Source organism: Oryzias latipes, chromosome 11, assembly GCF_002234675.1.
Source record: "Oryzias latipes chromosome 11, ASM223467v1".
In the NCBI taxonomy this organism is placed as follows: Eukaryota; Metazoa; Chordata; class Actinopteri; order Beloniformes; family Adrianichthyidae; genus Oryzias; species Oryzias latipes.
In genome coordinates, this window is record NC_019869.2 from 13,735,205 (window position 1) to 13,751,634 (window position 16,430).

The following is a 16,430-nucleotide window of genomic DNA, read 5'->3' on the forward strand; positions in this document are numbered from 1 at the left end:
TATTTCTTTTAAAAAGAAAAAAATCATGCTACTTTGAAAACAAAGTTTTAATTTCATGAAAATTAAGTTTTACATTTACAAAAAAAAATGTCTGCAACACAAATTAATCAGGTAATGCTCAATTGTCTTTGTGGACACATTGTACAAGTTAAATGTAACATTTTATTTTAAAAAAAACTTGACTTTTTACTCGTAAAATTACGCCTTTTAAAGCATATTTTTAAGAAATTAGTCTCAAGCGTTGAATTTTTTTTCAAATGACTTGAAGCTAATACATTTGTTCATTTTCTTCTTTTATGGTGGCCGTAATGCTTTGTTATACTTTAGCAGTTCTTGCCTTTCTTTTGGATTAAAATATGTTTCTTAACTTGTATTTATTTTTTTTTGTCTTTATAAGAATTGGCCTGGAGATGATCTGCAGAAACAAAATGCACAAATTTGCATCTTATTTTTCTGTTTTGCAGAATTTGCAATAAAATATTTAAAAAAAAAACATTTCCAGAAACTAAGTGAATACCTACAAAAGTACGTAAGGACTACAAACACCAAGAGGGTCAATAATGCCAGAGTCAATATGCTGCAAGTCAAAATGAAAAAAAAAAACAAAAAAAACGAAGATGATGCGACACAGCTGCAAAGCTTTAACACTACATGTCCACAGGACTTTTACAAAAACCTGCAAAAAAACCCCAGGGGACACAACATGAAAGAGAATGCTGACAAAATAAGAGCTTAAAAAATATTCTTCCTTAAAATAAAATTAAAAAAAACAATCCTCACAGACCACAGTTGCTGATGCACTGTGTATTTTTTGAAATGTGTGTATGATATTATTTAGAGCAGCTGATATATAAATACATGTATTAACATAAGTGTACTGTTCAAAAAAATCCTCATGGATCTCACTTCAGGAGCTCAGTGTTAGACTCCATGTTTTTCAGATAAAATCCAATAGCAAGACATGTGTTCCCTAAAAGCCATTTACTTTCTCTCCCTGAGGCCCACTGAACCCCACTGTGCAGGCATCACTAGGATTCCTTTTATGGCTGTCCATTCTGTCCTTGTAAATTACATTTCACATATTTCTCCACTTTGTTTATGCACAGTGATGCCAACAGGCCCACGACTGACATGAGCATAAATCAAAGAACAATTCACTGCCTGGATTAGGGCTGCTGAATACAAACCACCTTTGTGCAGTAAAGTCTGACCCTAAGCATGTTGTCATGCATTGCAAGTTTCAAAGTAAAGGCCCCTGAATGGCTTATATCTTTAGTTTAGTGCAGAGTTTCTTTTTTTTTATTTATTTATTTATTTATTTATTTTTTCAGAGTTAAAGGACGTGGACCACTCAGTGAGTCCGTGGGCCAAAAAATGTTCACTCAAATCTTTTCTACAGCTGCAGGCATGTGGCAAGTGTCAGGTCGTAGCAAACACTTATACAGAATATAACGGTGAAGTAGGTGGATTTTTTCATTTTTCAACCTCCCCTGCACACAGCTTGGCTGTTAGAGATGAGGAAATGAGATGATGAGAGTGTTTGTGTTGGCATCTAACTTACGTATCACCAACATTGCCCCCACGTGCAGCATTTGCACGCAGTCAGTGATGGTCCAGTGACCGCACCTTTCTGCAGTGCATTCAAAATTATTAAGCAAATTGTTTTTAAGAGTCAAAAAGATACAATTATGTGTTTGTTTTTTTTCAATTAAACTATAAAATATTGTGTCTCTGGCTTTTTGGATCAATTACATTAATCTTATACACCTGTGATAATTAGTTTGCCAGGTGAGTTCAATTAAAGGAAAAACTACTAAAAAGGATGTTCCACATTATTAAGCAGACGAACATTTTAAAGGAATATGGAAAAGAAAAAGGATCTTTTAGCAGCTGCAAAAACAACAACAAGCACATATTCGAAGCTGCTGGTGTCTCTGGAGTCCCTCGAACATCATGGTGTAGGATCATCCAGAGGCTTGCAGTTTTACGTAAACCTCTAAACAACACTCACAAGAAGAAACAGCTGCTGTGGGCCCAGACATACAGTACATGAAGATTCATGTTCAAAGTCAGTCTTGTTCGCTGGTGAGTGCCGTGTAACCTTGGAAGGTCCAGATGGATGGAGTAGTGGGTGGTTGGTGGATGGCCAGCATGTCCCAACAATGCAGAGACATCAGCAAGGAGATGGGGGAGTGGTGTTTTGGGCCGGAATCAAGGGGAGAGTGCATGTCGGCCCCTTTAGGGTCCCTGAAGGTGTGAAAATGACCTCTGAAACGGATGTGGAGTCTCTGACTGTCCACTTTCTTCCGTTGTACAATAAGAAGAAACGTGCTTTCTGTAACAAAATCATATTCATGCATGACAGAGTGCCATCTCATCTCCCATCCTCCCTTGACCTCAACCCTATTGAGAACCTTTGGAGAATTCTCAAGAATTCTCCAAAATGGAGAAATGGCAAACATGGCTGTGGTGTAGTCACCTGTCTTAGAGTCATGCTAGTGTGGTCACACCTGGCACAAATTTTGGCCAAAAGCAGCAATGTGTGCTTTATTCATCCTCAGTGGAGAAATGTTCATGGGGGTCTCAAAGATAGAGGTAGAAAACATGTATGAACGGGAAATCTCTGAGGTAAACACAGAGGGAATCTCCTTGACTTTATAAGACTTTAATGTTTTTTCCTACATTAGGTTAACACATGATCTTAAACTACTTAAACAGGATTTAGAGCATGTGAAACGTGCCTGGTGGTTGTGTTCCGCATGTTGCAATATGACAAGTGTGTCTAGAACTTTATTAGTTCCAAGTCCAAAATACAGGCATCCAAAGTGCTCTCTAGTATCTCATCTTTGTTTCTTTGTGACAAGGTGCTTTGTTTTTGTGTTGCATCCTAAAAGTCAAAAAGCTGTAGTGATTCTTCCAGTGAACACAGAAAAAATCAGAATATTTGCTTTCAAAATTCCAGTTATTCACTTTTTCTCTTTTCTTTTCTTTTCAGTCTCTTCTTTTCTCTGCAGAGAGAGATACAAACAGAGAAAACGATAAAAAGCAGGAGTCAGACTGATGACATGACGCTAAAAGCATTACCCAACTCTCAACGCGGTGAGACGACTTACAATGCACAACAGTCATCGTGCTTGCACAAAGAAATAGTTACTAGAGGTCAATATTTGTATTAGCTGCACAAAAGCTTGCAAGTTTTTCAGCATCCTGCCAAGCTGCTCCATAATTGACCAAATTCTTCTTGCAAATGTTATTTGCCTGTCAAACTCCAGCTTTCATATGTAGATCCAGCGTGATGCACAGCCTGGCCTTTTCTCCCAACTACTTTAATCATCGCAGTCAGATAATGATGCCGTCATTAGCAGCTCCCGCATGCAAAGGGGGAGAGAACGATTCTAAAATGGGAGTGAAATGGGAAGTGGCATAGGGTAATGTCACACAGATATCAATTGTTAAAATGACGAATTAACAAAAGGAAATGAAATAAAGTCCTAAAAACTGCACCAAAAATATCTCTGTATTTTCTGTCTGTTGTTCAAGGGTGGCTGAATGTGTACTTGTTTTTGGATCCTCCAGGCTTGTTGGTGTCTATCCGTTGGTCATATGTGAGGCTGATGGTTTTTGAGGGGATAAAGTTCTGTGTTAATGCTTCACTGCCACTTGTCAGGTGTGTTGGACTGTATTTTGAAGAGGATGAGGAAGGACATGAAGCTCGAGGAGATGAAGAACCCCAGGCCTTCACAAGGCAAAACTCTCTTCCTCTTGCAAGCATTTTTTTCCTTTTTGAGCATTTGTTAATATTAGATCACAAATGATGTAAGTGAGCAAGATGACATAGAATGGACTTTTCATCCTCTGCAGCTCAAATCATGGAATAAGCTGCCATTTAATGTCCATGAAGCCATTAGTATCTAAGTCAAAAACACAGAGAAACTGTGGAATTTGAAAATGTGTCATTTCCAGGAACAAAATTATCATTCAGTAATTTTTCATCTAGTTGCAGTGTTCACTTTTTAGGATTTTGTTTCTTGCTAAAACTGATTAAAAAGACAGTAAATAAAATAAACATTTTTTCATGATTGATAGCAGCTTTGCATTTAAAACTCTACTTGATTATGAGTGAGTGTATTTCCAGCTGTCGTTATACAGAATTATCTTGTACCTTTATTTTGATATATATATATATATACACACATATACATATACATATACATATATACATGTATTCAAACTTAACGCCCCTCTCACCCTCCGCGGGTGGTTTCTCCTCCAAGCTCGGATCCTCTACCAGAGGCCTGGGAGCTTGAGGGTCCTGCACAGTATCTTAGCTGTTCCTAGCACTGCGCCTTTCTGGACTGAGAGGTCTGAGGTCTTTCCAGGTATCTGTTGTAGCCACTCCTCCAGCTTGGGGGTTACTGCCCCGAGTGCTCCAATTACCACAGGCACCACTGTCACCTTCACTTTCCATGCTTTCTCCAGTTCTTCTCCGAGTCCCTGGTATTTCTCCAGTTTCTCATGTTCCTTCTTCCTGATGTTCCCATCGCTTGGCACTGCCACATCAACCACAACGGCTTTCTTCTATTCTTTATCCACCACTACAATGTCTGGTTGGTTCGCCATTGCCATCCTATCAGTCTGGATCTGGAAGTCCCACAGGATCTTTGCCCTCTCATTCTCTACCACCTTCGGAGGTGTTTCCCATTTTGACCTTGGGGTTTCCAGTTCATATTCTGCACACATGTTCCTGTATATTAATCCAGCCACTTGATTGTGGCGCTCCATGTATGCTTTCCCTGCCAGCATCTTACATCCTGCAGTTATGTGCTGGATTGTTTCAGGTGCCTCTTTGCACAGCCTACACCTTGGGTCTTGTCTGGTGTGGTAGATCTGAGCCTCTATCGCTCTGGTGCTCAGGGCTTGTTCCTGAGCTGCCAGGATGAGTGTTTCAGTGCTGTCCTGTAGGCCAGCCCTTTCTAGCCATTGGTAGGACTTCTTGATATCAGCTACTTCAGTTATGGTCCGGTGGTACATCCCATGCAGGGGTTTGTCCTCCCATGAGGATCTGTTCTCCAGCACTGTATCCTCTGCCCTCCATTGCCTGAGACATTCACTGAGCACGCTGTCAGTTGGGGCCTTGAGCTTGATGTACTCATGCATCTTGGATGTTTCATCCTGAATAGTGGCTTCTATGCTCACTAGTCCTCAGCCTCCTTCCTTGCGGCTAGCATACAGTCTCAGGGTGCTGGATTTGGGATGGAACCCTCCATGCATGGTGAGGAGCTTTCGTGTCTTATCATCCGTGGTCTGTATCTCTTCCTTTGGCCATCTTATTATTCCTGCAGGGTATCTGATAACTGGCAGTGCGTAGCTGTTTATTGCCCAGGTCTTATTTTTGCCTTTGAGCTGGCTTCTCAGGACTTGCCTTACTCGTTGGAGGTATTTAGCTGTTGAAGCTTTCCTTGTTGCCTGCTCTAGGTTTCCATTTGCCTGAGGAATTCCAAGATACTTGTAACTGTCCTCAATGTCTGCTATTGTTCCTTCTGGGAGTGAGACCCCTCCTGTGTGGACTACCTTGCCTCTCTTTGTCACCATCCGGTTGTATTTCTCGAGCCCGAATGACATCCCAATGTCAGTACTGTAGATCCTGGTGGTGTGGATCAGGGAGTCAATGTCACACTCACTCTTAGCATATAGCTTGATGTCATCCATGTAGAGGAGGTGACTGATGCTGGCCCCATTTCTGAGTCGGTATCCATAGCCAGTCTTGTTGATTATTTGGCTGAGGGGGTTCAGACCTATGCAGAACAGCAGTGGGGACAGAGCATCACCTTGGTATATCCCACATTTGATGTACACTTGTGCAAGTGGCTTGCCAATGGCTTCAAGGTTGATTTTCCACAGCTTCATTGAGTTTCCTATGAGGGCTCTTAGAGTCCTGTTCATGTTGTACAGCTTCAAGGATTCAGTGATCCATGTGTGTGGCATTGAGTCATAGGCTTTCTTGTAATCAATCCAGGCTGTGCACAGGTTGGTGTGTCGTGACCTGCAGCCTTGAGCAACTGTTCTGTCAACCAGGAGTTGGTATTTGGCTCCTCTGGAGTTTCTACCAATGCCCTTATGTGTGTTGCTCATGTATTGATCCATGTGCCTATTTATCTTGGTTGCAATGATGCCTGACATGAGCTTCCATGTTGTGGACAGACAGGTTACTGGCCGGTAGTTGGATGGGACTGCACCCTTTGAGGGATCCTTCTGGATTGGGATTGTTCGCCCTTCCGTTAGCCATTCGGGGTGAGTCCCATTTCTTAGCAGCTGGTTCATTTGTGCTGCCAGGCGCTCATGGAGTGCGGTAAGCTTCTCTAGCCAGTAGGCATGTATCATGTCAGGGCCCGGTGCTGTCCAGTTCTTCGTACCTGAGACTCTTTCTTGGATGTCTGGATACTGGATTCTGGTCAGGGAGGTTACCATGTTCTTTTCTCAGAGAGACCAGCAACTGGGTATTGCTGTTATGTGCTGCCTCTTTCTCCCTTATGCTTTTCCAGTACTCAGCTGTTTTGACCCTGCCACTGAGCGTACACTTTCGCTGGCTAAGTTGCGAACAGCCTGTTTATCCATCTGGCTTCATTGTCTCTTGTGTACCTCATTAGGCGGCTAGACATGATCTTTCCTTACAGGTCAGTTGCTCAGCATATTTTTAGTTGTTGGGGCTGTGTACCCAAGCTCAGGGTGGGAGTGTGGTATAGCCTCCTCTCTGACCTGCTGTTCTGGCTCCCCCGTGATGGTATTGCAATTATATTGTACAGCTTCAATCTCAAGTTGTGATAGGAATTGCCGTTTGTGGATGTTAGAGCATTGGGCCACATAGCAAAAATGTGTGAAACAACTAAAAATATGTCATATAGGTTCTTCAAAGTAGCCACCTTATGCTTTGATTACTGCTTTGCACACTCTTGGCATTCTCTTGATGAGCTTCAAGAGGTAGTCACCTGAAATGGTCTTCCAACAGTCTTGACACGTTGGTTGGAACTAAAAATCTCCAATTTGTATTCTTCAGACCAAAGAACAGATTTCCACTGGTCTAATGTCCATTCCTTGTGTCATGGTACCTCTGGGAGTCCTCTCCTCCCCCCTCCCTTCTCTGCTTCATTTACAGATTGGACCCAGCTGTCGGCACTTACCTCATCTCCTGCTCCTGTAATTAAGATGGCTGCAGGCCAGTATTCATCGCCAGTTCATTGCCCTCTATTGTGCATACATGGACAAACGTTCTCTCAAGCCTTGCAAGTTTTGCTCTTGTCTCATTCAAGTTTTCGATCTGTCTACAGGACATCATCTCACTAGTACCGACTTGGGTTCAGTCTCATGCTCCTCATCCTCTAGAACATCTACCTGCTCAAGCTTTCTTCCACACTTCGACTTCAGCCTCCTACTACGTCAAACCACGCTGAGCCCGGAACAAAACTCTACTACGCTTCGCCTCATCAACATCTCTTCCCAACATTACCACGGAAGAAAAACTCACCTTCGCCTCAACGCCTCGCAGATCCTCCCTCCATATTATCACACTTATTAAAACTGACAGCAGGTCAAATCAAAAGGTGGCTATTTTGAAGTATCTACAATATGACATATTTTCAGTTGTTTCATTCTTTTTTGTTATGTTTCTAATTCCACATGTGTTAATTCATAGTTTTGATGCCTTCAGTGTGAATCTACAATTTTCATAGTCATGAAAATAAAGAAATCTCTTTGAATGAAAAGGTGTATCCAAACATTTGGTCTGTACTGCATCCATTAATATTTAAAATCTGATATTTTTTCATCAAAGTTGTCAAAGTTCATCACCAGTTGTATTTATAAATAGATTAATTTTTTAGTCTGCCAGACTCAAGTGATGCAATTTAAGTATGTCCTTAGCCACTACACAAGAATATAGTACTCCAACCAGAGGGCTGCTACTTTAAACAATTTTATTAAAACATATTAAAGATAAAACAGCAGCTGTCTTATTAATGGCGTATGTTCTCTGTAATAAATGTCAGCACATGCACATGTGACTCCTAATGATTAAATTCTCTCCCACCTGACAGTCCCACCTTGTTGTGTGGATGATGGCAGGGACATCAGTAAAGTGCTAATTAGATGCTGCAGCGGAGCATAGGACAAAAGGGAGTGGACAATCACCACAGTGAGAGATCATTTCACACTCTCTGCCCTGATAAGTGTCTAACGACTGCTTGAAGCACAAATGGCAGTGAGGTCCTTCTGAGTAATCTCACTTAAATCTCAGCCAAAGTAAAACACTTACTGCACTGGCAGGAGACCAGGCGTTGGCAATCATTCTATCTGTCAGTAACACAACATCCACAAAGTCACAATCACTTTAGTGATTCAAAGACCCTCATCTTTACCAGCAAAACAGCACTGATATTTTTGGAGTCCTCCCATTTTGATATCTTAAGCTTTGAAAATGTGAAAGTTTAAATAGTTACTGTTATTAACAAATAAAAGAACGCCATGAAATGTCAGAGACTTTATATTTTTACATGTTAGATAAAATGCTTCCAATCTGACAAAATGTGAGGTTGATGATAGACAATATCATGAAACGCTCTGAGGCATCTTTAAAGCGCTAATGAGGATGTCAAAATTAAAAGCAAAATAACCCCTGGAGGAAATCTCTGGATTTGTTTATTTCTTGAGACATCAGAGTAGAAAGTGTGTTATCTGTCTTTGCCGAGGGTTGCAGGATGTAAAGATGGTTGATTCAAGCTCAAGCAGATATGGGAGGAAATGTGCCGTATGTGTGCATCTAAGCCAAGCGTGCACTTTTCACTTGGGATCAATCAATGACAGCCATGGCTTGATCTACTGTGACATCTTTCATCACTGAATGCCAAAACACCTACAAAAACAATGGGACTGTAAACTTTTGATATGAAAAAAATTCAGTTTTTGAAATAAAACTAAAAGATTTCAGCCGTGCATAGTGCCAGAACAATCTTCCTAGTCAAAAGAGGGCGACCATGACACGAGAGAGCAAAAAGGCCAAAAGAAAGCCAATAGGGGCAACCATTGACTGTATATGAGAACTGGACTGAGTCATTCCAAATTCCCATAGTCTTCTATAGAGAAAAAAAACAGCTATTACTCAGTCATTCTATTGGTCAGAGTAACCATTTTTTTAAAACATTTTTTAACACACCACCTTTTTTAACATTATCTTGTTAAAGGAGCAAAAAAGGTTTGTAAAATCCTTTAGATACATACTTAAGATCCTCTAAATGAAAAGTAGTAAATGTTTTTAATATTTTTTTTTTTTATGAAGTGCAGGTTATTCAAGTTATAAACGTACCTATCAGGTGCATCAATAAAAGTACTTGGTTCCCACTGGTAAACAATTAAAAGTTTTCCTTTACAGATTGAATGTAGCCCACTTTCAAGTGGTAGGGGTGTGGACTTCCAGCAAACTCACTCCTGACTATTGAGAGTGGTTACCATAGAAATTTTGACTCAAGCCTATTTGAACCAATCACTGATTACTGACGATGTCTGGCTCCAACATGGCAACATCCGTATCACGAAAAATTGGCTACTGAATTTACTTCATTTGGTTGGAGCCAGAAGTGTCTATGGGTGCCATCACCCTCAGTTGGTCCAGTTCTCTTATTCAGTTAATGGGGGCAACACTTCCACTACTCTAATAAGGCTGATTATAAAGACACATATGTATTCATTGGATTTAACATCTCTGACTTAATTTAAAAGACTTTGAGCAACAGAAGTTAGGCATGAAGTGGAGTGGCCATAATGACTGGCGTTGACTCCGCCCACCTCAACAACATTTTAAAAATTGGTGATTGGGCAGGACAAGGTGAGATTTATTAGGCAATTTGAAATCTAAATAAGTCAAAATGAAAGATTTTTTTTAAAAGAAATGAGCTCGCACAGTCGATATGAATAGAAAAAAAAGGATTATATTTGCTTAAAATAAACTTTTTGCCACAAAATTGCATGTTGTCTCTGACTTTTATTTAGAAATAGGAAAGAGCTTGTGGTTTTGCATCACCAGTCTCCTCAGATTATAACATTACTCATAGTTAGGATCTAGTTCAAACCAGCACTGAGACGATTTTGTTAAAAATAAGCTTTTCCAAATTGAGTCACGTTAGACAACGTAATAAATATTCAAAAAAATGCTTTTGGAAAGTTCTTTTGACATTTAAAATAACTGATAAGGTTCAGCAGAGCACAAATTCAATTAATAAGATGGTTGTTTTAATTATACTATTCATGTTTGAGGAATTTTCTTATGCATTTGTTTCCTGATAGTCCCAGTTCCTCATAAAAGTAAAAATTACACAATAATAATAATAATAATACATTTTATTTCAAGCGCCTTTCAGGTCACCCAAGGTCGCTGAGGTTAAAAAATAAGAAAAACAGAATAAAACATCAATAAGAAATTATCAAGTAAAACATGAGTAAACATAAAGACATAAAGACATAAAAACAGGATAGAAAAACAGACAAAGGAGGTTGTGTTAACTGAATGGATTAACTGTATGATTGTTTGAAGAGATGATACATGATACAATCTGCAGCAAGCATTAACAAAAGCTGTGAAATATTTCACACAAGCAAAAAAGGTTTGTAAAATTCTTAATTTGCATACTTAAGATCCTCTATATGACAGGTAGTAAATGTTGTCATTTTTGGACTTAAATTGCAAAAATCACCTGTTGTGTAGAACATGTTTTAATTTAATGGATTGTATTGAGAACTAAGGCTGAAAGTAAGCCAGTTCAGTCTAGTACTGCATACCAGTATGAGATCAGCTGTGTGGCTCTTTGCTGCTTTAACACTTATTCTAAAGCAGCTGCAGGCTGATGCTCCTAAAACTGTGAACCAGGCAGCACTTTATCTCATCGTTTTAGCGTTTCTGTGGTTTTTAGTGTCTTATCATCACTACTAAATTTGATCTACATCACTAGCCGGGGTTACATGTGCAAAATATCTTGATCGGATCAATGGTCGGATTAGAATTTAACCGTGCACATGGGCCCAGAAAAACGTTTTCCGATCAGAACGAATGTTCACATGGTCACACTTTCGGTCGGAATAAATCATTTGGGCATCCGCAGTAGTGTTGAAAATACCGTAAGAGGAAATTAGTTCCACTGTAAACAAAGTGAGCTGCCATGTACATTTATGCAGCAGCTCGGTAATATATGAGATGATCTTCTAAAAGTGCTTTTATTAATGTTATGTATATTAGGAAGCGCCTGTTCGCTCATCATTTTATTTTTAATCTGTGTGGTCAGTGCTTTTTTGTGGAAGAACAGAGCTGGAAGAACCCAGGGTTAGGAGTGGGCTAACACGCACTAACAAGATTAGCCTTGTTTGATGAACACAAAATCCATGCAGGAAATGCTGCAATCTGCATCTTGGCTGCACGTAAATATGTGGGAATGACATCAGAAACAAAAAATCCACGTGATTGTTTGAACGGTTTCTAAGGACTGAGCAACATTTCTGGTTTGTAAAGCTCACACACCGCCCCAAAGCCGCTGTGTGAGCTGACGGCTGCTCGGACACACAGTTCTCCTGAGGGCGGCAGCCGCTAACCCAGAGCGGCGGGACGGAAGCCTTCCCCCCCGGAGCACACAGGTAACAAAGCACCACCGCCCTGTCCGCAAACACAAAGCTATAACTCTGGCTGCTCTGCTCACAGACACAGTTCACTCGCGCGGAGCAGCCGGTCGGTCCTGTTTGAGCACAAAAGCTTTCTCTGTGGCACCGCACCTTCTATGCATGACCTTAAACCAGAGCAATAGTGACACACCATCAGAATGAATTGTTTACATGAACAACGATCGGATCAACAATCGGCATGACCCACCTATCTCGATCGGAAAGAATAATCGGGGCAGACCATTCCGAACGGCGTGTTTACATGACGCATTTTTCGTCCAATCAGGCGTTCTTTCCAATTACTTTTGTCCATGTAAACGCAGCTACTGTCTCACCTCACGTTAGCCACTAATTTTGTCGCATCCCTATACAATTTGACATTCTTTCAACCTCTCTTTTCAAGGCACACCTGACTGGCCAATACAGGTGCGTGCAGGAGTGCGCTGGGCGCGGGTTGTTACATGCACAGCAGCAACACATTATCCAAGGATGAGGGAGACATGACACTGGATAAATGACACTGAAAATACAACAAAATCTGGAAACATTTGACTTTAATTGAAAACACAAAGGGGGAGTTCACTGTAGAGTCTGCAGAAAACAAATCCACAACAAACCTTTACGGACAACAGAGAGAAACTTGTCCAGAACAGAGTAGATCAATACTGACAAAAGAAACCAGATCAGCTCCTCAAAGCTGAGACACGTGGTTTTCTGAATGTCAACCTTTAATGTGAATAAAGGACTGTTGTTGTTTCTTTTTAGTTTTTTTTTGCACTTTGTATTGTGGTTGCAGTGTTTTGTGTTGTATCGCCTCAAATTGTTTTAAAGGGAAAAGGCAAAAATGTTATATACCAATAGTTAAAAACTGATTTGTAATATAGCGGTTATTTGTTTTTATTATTTATTTGGAACGTTTCGTCTTTATAATAGCATACACATATACATATCGTACACTTTAACTTTGTTGTCCGTAGTCACTCAGTTCATTTACATTCAAGGAGGCATATTTTTATTAAAGTTGGAGGTTGGTTTGTTTTCAACGTGACAAGGAAAACAATAAATAATTTCTACAGTTTTCTAACACTATTGTGATTAACAGTTTACGATAAAACCTAATTCACTGGTAGGAGTGAAACATGCAGCAAAAAATGTATTCATATTTGAAACAGTCGTTGAAAAAAGAACTTTTCAGGAGGAAGATTGCAAGTGAGAATGAAATGTACAAGCTGACATTAGTAGACAGAAGAAAATGAGAAAGGAGGTGCATTTTCAGCGTTTATCATGTTCTTTAGTGCAATAATCAACTCAAATATGTTTCCACGAAGCTCCATTTAATTTACAATTAAGATTTATACTCAAATGCATGTATCTTTATTAGTGTTGTAACAATTCATTTTAACAACTATTTATATCATCATTTGTGGTCGCTGATCCAATTCATAACCCATGTTTGTTCATTTTGAACGATTCGATTCACTGACCTAAAATCGATCCAGGACATCTTTTGCCAAAACTTCAACCAGTTTGACTTTCTACTTTCAGTTTATCATGAAAAAGACGCTTCAAGGCTGAACTGAATCGTATAAAAGGTCTGGTCTGGTTTAGGTTTTTATTTCAAGTCAAACATACTGTTTTCCATTATGACTTTGGAGCGCCTTCATCCTTTTACTATTAAATATAGTAGGAAAAGCTACTGCCAGTTGTTTTTAGCCTGATAGCTACATGTAGCATTGTCTGCGCATATCATTGACTGTATTATATGACTGGACAGATCGCATGTGTCGTCACCCATAGAAAATGCATTGCTTCTGGCTCCAACGAAAAGAAGTCAGTTCAGTCGCCATTTTTCTGCAATATGTCCATCGCCGTGTTGGAACCAGACATCCTCAGTAAGCTGTGATTGGTCCGTGTCAGTCTGACTCTACATTTCTATTACAACTTTCTTCAATCAGGAGTGAGGTTGTTAGAAGGCCACATCCCTTCCACTTAAAGCAGGCTCAGGAAAATCTGTCAATCAAACAGTTTGAATGCCAGTCCCCCTACTTTTATTAGGGCATCTGATTGGCCAGTTTATAACTTGAATAACTTGTGTTGCTGCAAAAATATCATGAACAATTAGGATTAGCAAGAACATGTTGATAAAGGGTAATAGAGCAAGAATGGTTATTCTGACAAACATAATGACTGAGTAATAGCTGTTTATTTCTGTCTATGTGATTTCGGCTTTTTTAGACCAATGGGTACTTCCTATTTAGAACGCGAAGGGGGAGGGGTTTCTCAGTCCTGTTCTCATTTACTGTCAAGTGTTTATATCTCATTTACAATGCATGGAAGACACAGATGATGTTGAGAGATCAGGTGTATTTATTTTGAAGAGCTCTACAAAAATATCAGTAATCACGGCCTTTCTCCCAGTACGGTGAAGTTCACCCCTGCTGTGTCAGAATGTTGGCCACTTCCAACCGTTTTTCTATCTCTCTGTGACCCAGTTTAATGACCTGCTGTCCCAAATTAGTCCAATTAAGGAAGGAAAAAATAATAATAAAATGAGACAACCTTTTGTCATTGTCTAAATGGAAAAAACATCATAATGTTCTGGAGTAGAATCAGATGTAAGTGTGATTTGCACTTCAGGGCCACCGTAGGCAAAGCACACAAGACTCTTGGTTTTTTTTACCGTAACTCAGTCAAAAAATCTGAACGTAAAATACTGAACTCAAATAATGTTTTATTTGGTTAAAACATTAGCATTCTTCTTTAAAGCCAAAGAGCCACATTAGAGTGATAAAAGATCAGGCCATTACAACAATGTTGGAAGAAGTAAATTCCACAGTTCCTCAATTCTAATTCTAAAAAATTTGCCTTTCATTCAGCTTCGTTTATGTTTGCAAATGACAAAGCCTCCTCATTTATTAGGAAACAAATCGTTTTCACACAAGAACAAATTACTTTTACAGAAGCACAATATCTTTCTGCACTTCTTTACAAATTTCGTTTTCAGATGCAAAACTTGTTAACATGTGTGGACATCCTCTACAGCCATGAAAACACTCATGAAAGGAATATAACTCCACCGTCACAACAGTGATTAGTAGCATTACAAATGCACACAAATCTGTGAATGTGTCCATGCGAGCTGAAATGTCACATTTTGAGTTTAATATATTTCATTGGGTTTCCGTGCCTCTTTGATTACCCTGTCACTGTGTGCTTCTCCCCCCGCCTCCGCCCCTTCACTCTGTCTCTTTTGAACACCACTTGCACATCAACTTGCATGACTGGCAGAGCCCAAGCCTGCTCCCTGGGGCACTGCGGTACTTTTATTAGAAATGTATTCTATCAGTGCTTTTAATGTAAAAACGCAATAAAGTCATTTCACGCCATGTTGAGCAACTTTGGCACATTATTGTTCGGTCTCTGTGGCTTTTCACTGCAGAGCCAGGGGACCCACATCCACCCACACACATAGGGATACACAGATCAACCTCATTTACCTTTCTATGACAGGCTGAGGAATGGAAATGAACAGGTGATGTGCTCAGTAATTTATTTTGTACATGTGTGCCACCACGGTAAATGGATAGAAAAAAAACCTTGTTGAACGTGAAACAGGTCACAGGGAGTTAACTGAAAAGCTGCAACCAATACTATTCAATTTAAAGGCAGAATAAATGTTTCCTCATGATGTGGATTTCATCAAACAGACTTGTTGCTGTAAATTCATGTTGATATTGAGTGTTTTTGAATTGTTTTGTCATTATTTTTAACTTTCTAAAGCCCAGAATTGACAGAAAATTAAATTGTTTTGCAATCAATATGTTCTTTTAAATTTTTATTTTTTTTTATAAAATCCAAAAAAGGCCAAGTTTGTATGAGATATAGATATAAATTATAATAAATTTGGTAATTTGGTTTGTTATTAAACACGCTAGTTTAAGAATGCAAAAATACTGATCTGAGTGTTCAGGGGAGAAAAACACCCCCACATTTACCCACTGACTCAACTTTGATCCACACGTTTTTTTAGAATATTACAACTGTATAATAAAGAATTAATTATCAACCACTTTTGCATTCTTTTTGTACAGAAAGTAAAAAATCTTCTTCTTTCTCTTTCGACTTTTCCCATCAGGGGTCGCCACAGCGAATCATTCTTTTCCACCTCACTCTATCATGAAAGTAAAAAATGAAGTTTGAAAATTGGCAAAACTTCCCCATTAAAAGTATTTTTGAGATTTAATTGGAGCAGCCATTTTAAAATGACCAGGAAAATCCCTTCTACTGTCCCTAGTGGAATGATTACGAATTACGGGGCAGAAAACATGTTATTTCCAATGGGTTTTTAAGGATAGTTTGAGTCATGCTAATGATATGGGAGTCTCAAAAATGTTTGTATCAAGCATGATACAAATGGTTATGTAGGGTTAATAAACTATAGCTCCAATAAAACAGTTTTGTCTTCCAAATCTGCTCTGGTTGTCTGAAATGTAACCGTCAGCAGAGAGAAAATAACCAAACCTTTCCTTGAAACTTTTCACAGCAGGTACTCTAGGGAAAGAGTTAAAAGACAGTCATGAAAGCTGATGAGTTATGCAATCAGGCCAGTCGGGGGAATGCTCATTATTGTGTTTTTGGCAAGGGTGTTTATTTGTTTGGTCTTCTTTCCCTCTCTTCATTCTTTCTCTTCTATTTATCTCTCAATTGCAAACTCAGTTGTCTCATCTGAGGGCTGC